Here is a 7,416-nt window from a genome sequence, read left to right as displayed (position 1 = left end):
GGGGGAGGGGGAGGGGGAGGGATTCTGGAAGTCAGGGCAGCCAAGAGCGAGGAGCAGAGGGTGCGGGAGATTCGTTGTGCGGGCAGTACGGGGTGGGGGGGGCGGCTTGGGGGCGGCTGGTGAGTATTGCGTGGGAGATCTTGGTCTGTAGTTTTCTACAGTCTTGCAGTCTTGCCCCCGTTGGGTAGACTCACACTACTCGCCTTTGTACTGGAAACGGCGTCTCCTGGGGCCAAAGGAAGGAGCCAGGATGGCCTGGGCTCTGAAGCCGCCTCTGACCGATGAGGTGACTGAATCCCGGCTGGTGCAGGGCTCTGATGCTAGACTATCCGGGATCGGACAGAGCTGCGTGCTGGTGCTGGTAGCATGAGTGATGTCCTAGCTTTGCCCATTTTTAAGCAAGAAGAGTCCAGTTTGCCTCCAGACAATGAGAGTAAAATCCTCCCCTTTCAATATGTGCTTTGCGCTGCCAGCGGTGAGACTCCAGGAGGAAACCCTGACGTATCTCACTCAAGGCCGGTCTTATGAAATCCGAATACTAGACGACAGGAGACTTGGAGAACTACCAGAAATTAATGGCAAATTGCTGAAGAGCGTATTCCATGTTGTGGTCCATGACAGATGTATCCCAATGTCTGTGGGTATAATCGATCCTAGGGCTAATCCAAACCAACTAAATACAGTGGAGCTCCTGTGGGACCCTGCAAGGAGGACATCTGTGTTTATTCAGGTGCACTGTATTAGCACAGAGTTCACATGAGGAAACATGGTGGAGAGAAGGGAGTGCCATTTCGAGTACAAATCGATACCTTCCAGGAGAACGAGGACGGGGCATATACTGAGCACTTACACTCAGCCAGCTGCCAGATCAAAGTCTTCACGCCCAAAGGTGCGGACAGAAAACAAAAAACAGACAGGGAGCAAATGGAGAGACGAACGCCTCATGAGAAGGAGAAATATCAACCTTCCTATGAGACAACTGTACTCACAGAGTGTTCTCCATGGCCAGAGATCACGTATGTCACTAATTCCCCATCACCTGGCTTCAACAGTTGCCATAGCAGTCTTTCTCTTGGGGAAGGAAATGGTTCACCAAATCACCAGCCAGAGCCCCCTGTAGTCACAGATAACCTCCTGCCAACAACCACGCCTCAGAAGGCTCAGCGGTGGTTGCATCGAAACCGTTTTTCCACATTCACGAGGCTTTTTACAAACTTCTCAGGGGCAGATTTATTGAAACTAACTAGAGATGATGTGATTCAAATCTGTGGCCCTGCAGATGGAATCAGACTTTTTTTTTTTAATATAATGCCTACTTAAGTTACTTTTTAATTTATTTATTTATTTTTGCTGTGTTGGGTCTTCGTTCCTGCGCGAGGGCTTTCTCTAGTTGTGGCAAGTGGGGGCCACTCTTCATCGCGGTGCGCGGGCCTCTCACTGTCGCGGCCTCTCTTGTTGCGGAGCACAGGTTCCAGATGCGCAGGCTCAGTAGTTGTGGCTCACGGGCCCAGTTGCTCCGCGGCATGTGGGATCCTCCCAGACCAGGGCTCGAACCCGTGTCCCCTGCATTGGCAGGCAGATTCTCAATCACTGCGCCACCAGGGAGTCCTGGAATCAGACTTTTTAATGCATTAAAAAAGGCCGGATGGTGCGCCCAAGGCTAACCATTTATGTTTGTCAGGAAACCTTGCAGCTGAGGAGGCAGCAGCAACAGCAATAGAAGCATATGAGGATGGGGACTCAAATACTGTCTCTGGTGACCATGCCATCTACCTAGAAGAACTGACAGCTGTTGAACTGACAGAAAAAAATTGCTCAGCTTTTCAGCATTTCCCCTTGCCAGATCAGTCAGGTCTACAAGCAGGGGCCATGTGCTTATTAGTGATGAGATGGTACAGAACTTTCAGGAAGAAGCCTGTTTTATTCTGGACACAATGAAAGCAGAAACCAATGATAGCTATCTTATCGTACTGAAGTAGGTGTGGGACAGTCCGTCCTCAGTGGCTGCTGCTTCTTTCACCTATTTTCCCCTCTTGAAGGGGGACGCAAAGGGAGCTTTGAAGGGCTGCAGGAACCTGACCCATCTGACTGTATGTGGGGGAGTCCAGGCCTTGGAGGTAGAATCCCAGGCATCTGTGTTGGTCCAAGCTCTTGGGGCACACACAGATTACTGCCCAACATGAATTTCTGCAACCATTTCTTATTTTAAATTTCTGGACCCTATTGTTGGTGAATATCAATAGAAACTCCACATCATTTAAGGTGTGTGTAGGGCATAATGGTGATGAGAATTGTGTGATGTTTAATGGAAAGATGTTACGTTTTGTGATATGGAGCCATGTAATTTTTTTTTTCTAACATAAAAGCAAACATCTGTATTCATAAGACTAGATCCTCAATCTTTTTTTGCCTCTGAAAACCTCATCAAAGAGAAATACAGAGAAAGAAGAAAATTCTTCTTTTGAATCCCCTGTAATTCTATGACTAATAGTAACTTTAGCTAACATTTATTGCACATTTAGTTGTGCCAGGCAGTGTGATAAATTCTTTAAATGGATTATCTTGTTTAAATCCTCTTAATAGCCCTATGTGAAGTGGGTAATAATGATCCCTAATTGAAGATGAGGAAATGGAGACATAGAGTGGCCGAGGAGCTTGCTGAGTAACAGGCAGCTAGCAGCTAGTGACACTGAAATGCAAACCCAGGCAGTCTGGCTCTTATTAACTGCCATCCGTGACTGCCACCCTTGCCGTCCTCTGTGCTTGCCATCGTTTCTTACTGTGGCTCTTCTGGTGAATTGGATATAACGCTGACGAGAACGGAGGAATTAACACCAAAAGGGACAAACCACACCTAAATAATGATGAACAAATCAAGACCTACAAAAAATGAAAACATAGACACTTTCAAAGCATCATCAGTTATCAGAGTCACAGAATTTGAGGTGGTGAAACCTAGGGATTATCTGTAACTCCCCAAATTCACTGTTCTTGAATGACCTTCTCAAACTATTTATAATGAGTTAGACTAACCTCTGCTTTCTCTTTCCCCTCTCTGCATCTTCTCTTGGTCTAGAAAGTTCTCTTACTCATGTAGCATTCATTTATATAAGTTTTACAAGAAATTCATTCCCATCCTGTTTGCATTCTTACCATATACTTTAGTTCTTCCTGATTGTGATTGTGTGCTCTTGTGTGTGTGCATGTGTAAGACTATGGGTCTTTTTTCACATGTAAAGTTTTATCCAGAAATCCCTCTACACGTTATGCTGAGGTGAAAAATGATAATGTTCAAAAGATTCTGTATTGGCTTTGGATCTGTGTGTGTGTGTATTTTTAAAGCATTTGATAAACTTTAAATGTTTTTATACAGAAATTTTTGTTCGTTAAAATCAACCTTCAAAAAAAAAAGCAGATAAATTTTTTTTTAATATGCAATTCCACAGCAGATGAATCTGTTTCAAATCCTGCTCCTCCTATTACTAATTGTGTGACCTGATGTAATTTTTTTAACTCCCCTGCAAGATACAGAACACTCTGAAAAATATGACCCTTTTATAATAGATTTTTAAATATGGAAATAAATACACCCTGTTAGACCCTGTTGACTCTGTGATGAACATGCTCACCCTTTCTTTAAAAACATTCCTCTTCTCTTAGAGCCAGGACCTCTCACAGCCACTGCCAGTCAGGCAGCAGTGGTGAGGTTTCTGTAAAGAACGTCCATTGGCACTTTCTGGTAAGGCCAGGAAAGGGCTGGCATGAAGCATCTTAGAGTCTATGAAATATTCTAAATTCGTCACTTAGTGTATATATATTTATTCTAAAAAGAATCAAAGATACATTACCTCCAGGAGAGGAACAGAAAAAGGGAAAGGAGGCTTTCAATTCCCATTCCCTTCCACCATGCACAGTTTGACTTCTTCAACCTGTGAAATGCATTCACTCATAAAGGAGCCATTTGGGGCTTATTTTCTCCTTTGTACTTCTGTGGCTCTAAAAAGGCTTAAGCAATCTTAATTTATTTTAAGTAGAAGAATAAGTGAAGTAAATAATGAAGTGAATTATGTTAATTTTTGATATTTCTCTCATCTTCCTTGCATTTGAGAAATTGGGGAAAGTTTCTAAGGATCTGAAGAGAGACAAAAACTCATGACAGTGTAGTGCAAGGAGCACTGGGTCAGAGATGGGAGACAGGAATGGACAGCACCCCCAATCAGCAAAGCTGCAGAGAGATGATCACATTCATATACTGCTGGTGGCTACCAAATTTTGAACTACCCTTTTGGAAAACCATGTGTTAAAATGTAACAATTAAATATTCATGTCTTTGACCCATAGACTTCACTACAGGGTTTTTATTGTGAAGAAGCTTTCTCTAATACTTTAAAAACTCCGGGCATAAAAATATTCCCATAATTTCTTTTAATAACAAAAATAATTGTCAGTACCTCAAATTTACATCAATAGGTTAATATTTAAGTAAGATATGATACATTCAGTGAATAGAAATGAATCCGTAATAATATTATTAAAAACTTTATTTAAAAATATAACCAGATTAAATTTTACAAAGCAAGATATAAAATTGCATATATAGTACAATTCGATCAAAGAAGCAACACTTTTTTATGCAGAAAATTTAATGCTGAAGAAACAGCCAAATAAACTCAAAACAGGGAAAATATACGGAATAAGAGAGACAAACACCCTAAATCTAGCATTCATCCATTTATTCATTCACTTATCCAGCCACTGTGGATTATGCACTTTCTTTGTCCTTCGTGCTGTGTTTTGAACTGAAGTACAGTGGTGAAGAAAACACACATGATCCTTGCCCTGAAGAGGCTTATGACCTAGTAACATACAAATCATCCATTTTCCTACGGCGTTAGCAGAACAAAGGCATCAAAGTAAAATCAAGAGATAATGGGAAAAAAATAAACTAACTCAAAAAGCTAGAAGAATAGCGGTGAAATAAAACTGAAAGAAAGAAAGAGGGGGAGTTGCTAAACATAAAAACTGAAAATAATTCATTTCAACCACCAAAAGCAGCATCAGTAAAAGAACTTGCTTTGCGAAAAGACCCATAATATAGACAAACATTTCACAATGCGAATCAACAAAAAAGAGAAAAACAAAAGCGTACAACTTTAAGAGTGGAGGACTTCCTGCCTGTCAGGAGCTTGTATGTGGCTGCTCCTGCCCTCACAATGAGAAAAGGGCGGAACAAGTTGAGAATCAACAGCTCCTCTCAGGTTCATCAAGAACTGAAATCATGGGCAAACTGCTGCTCCAAAACAGGTGAGTTCGGAGAGTCACAACTTAGTGGAGCATAGACCTCCATGGGAACCAGCACTGGGCAGGAAAACAAACTGCAGCTGACAAATGCTAGGGGCTCAGTGGCACATTTGAGAGTTAAATACTCCAGGGAGGGACACGTCCCACACTTTTATGAGTTTTAACTCCAGGAGCTCTCCCAGCTTCTCACAGTGAAGCTTGGAGAAGAATTCCCTTACAACAGAGGGAGGGGGAAAGCAAGTATTTTGAAATACTCCCAGAGCATTCTGTTCTTCTTCACAAAATATTAAGATGAGGAAGGACTTACGATCACAGGCATGAAATGGTTATTTGTTTAATATTAAAGAAAACTATGGGGCTTCCCTGGTGGGGCAGTGGTTGAGAATCCGCCTGCCGATGCAGGGGACACGGGTTCATTCCCTTTTGTTTAATATTAAAGAAAACTATGGGGCTTCCCTGGTGGGGCAGTGGTTGAGAATCCGCCTGCCGATGCAGGGGACACGGGTTCATGCCCTGGTCTGGGAAGATCCCACATGCCGCGGAGCAGCTGGGCCCATGAGCCATGGCCACTGAGCCTGCGCGTCTGGAGCCTGTGCTCCACAACGGGAGAGGCCACAACAGTGAGAGGCCTACATACCGCAAAAAAAAAAAAAAGAAAAAAAAAAAGAAAACTATGTATACTTGTATGATAATGTTTTAAAATCTCAGAAAAATACCTAGGAACAAACCTACTTAAAGAGACAAAAGACCTGTGTGCAGAGAACTATAAGACACTGATGAAAGAAACTAAAGATGAGACAAACAGATGGAAAGATATACCATGTTCTTGGACTGGAAGAATCAACATTGTGAAAATGACTATACTATCCAAAACGAAAAATGGAGCTGGAGGAATCAGGCTCCCTGACTTCAGATTATACTACAAGGCTACAGTAATCAAGACAGTATGGTACTGGCACAAAAACAGAAATATAGGTCAATGGAACAGGATAGAAAGCCCAGAGATAAACCCACACACATATGGTCACCTTATCTTTGATAAAGGAGGCAAGAATATACAATGGAGAAAAGACAGCCTCTTCAATAAGTGGTGTTGGGAAAACTGGACAGCCACATGTAAAAGAATGAAATTAGAACACTCCCTAACACCATACACAAAAATAAACTCAAAATGGATTAAAGACTTCAATGTAAGGCCAGACACTATAAAACTCTTTGAGGAAAACATAGAACACTCCATGAGATAAATCACAGCAGTATCCTTTTTGACCCACCTCCTAGGGAAATGGAAATAAAAACAAAAATAAACAAATGGGACCTAATGAAACTTAAAAGCTTTTGCATAGCAAAGGAAACCATAAGCAAGACAAAAAGACAACCCTCAGAATGGGAGAAAATATTTGCAAATGAAGCAACTGACAAAGGATTAATCTCCAAAATTTACAAGCAGCTCATGCAGCTCAATATCAAACAAACAAACAACCCAATCCAAAAACGGGCAGAAGACGTAAGTAGACATTTCTCCAAAGACGATATACAGATTGCCGACAAACACATGACAGAATGGTCAACATCACTAATCATTAGAGAAATGCAAATCAAAAGTACAATGAGGTATCCCCTCACACCAGTCATCATCAAAAAATGGCCATCATCAAAAAATCTGCAAACAATAAATGCTGGAGAGGGTGTGGAGAAAAGGGAACCCTCTTGCACCTATGGTGGGAATGTAAATTGATACAGTCACTATGGAGAACAGTATGGAGGTTCCTCAAACAATTAAAAATTGAACTAGCATACGACTCAGCAATCCCACTACTAGGCATATACTCTGAGAAAACCATAATTCAAAAATAGTCATGAACCACAATGTTCATTGCAGCTCTGTTTACAATAGCCAGGACACCGAAGCAACCTAAGTGTCCATCAACAGATAACTGGATAAAGAAGATGTGGCACATATATACAATGGAATATTGCTCAGCCATAAAAAGAAACGAAATTGAGTTCTTTGTAATGAGGTGGATGGAACTAGAGTCTGTCACACAGAGTGAAGTAAGTCAGAAAGAAAAACAAATACCGTATGGTAACACATATATATGGAATCTAAAAAAG

At 41.7% G+C, this 7,416-nt stretch overlaps 1 pseudogene; it reads left to right on the top strand.

Moving 5' to 3' along the window:
* Nucleotides 1–250: 250 nt before the first annotated feature.
* On the top strand, nucleotides 251–1,980 carry LOC102986523 (alpha-globin transcription factor CP2-like; annotated as a pseudogene).
* The last annotated feature ends 5,436 nt before the right edge of the window (nucleotides 1,981–7,416 follow it).

Source organism: Physeter macrocephalus, chromosome 2 (genome assembly GCF_002837175.3).
Source record: "Physeter macrocephalus isolate SW-GA chromosome 2, ASM283717v5, whole genome shotgun sequence".
Taxonomy (NCBI): domain Eukaryota; kingdom Metazoa; phylum Chordata; class Mammalia; order Artiodactyla; family Physeteridae; genus Physeter; species Physeter macrocephalus.
This window is presented reverse-complemented; position numbering and strand designations above follow the sequence as displayed.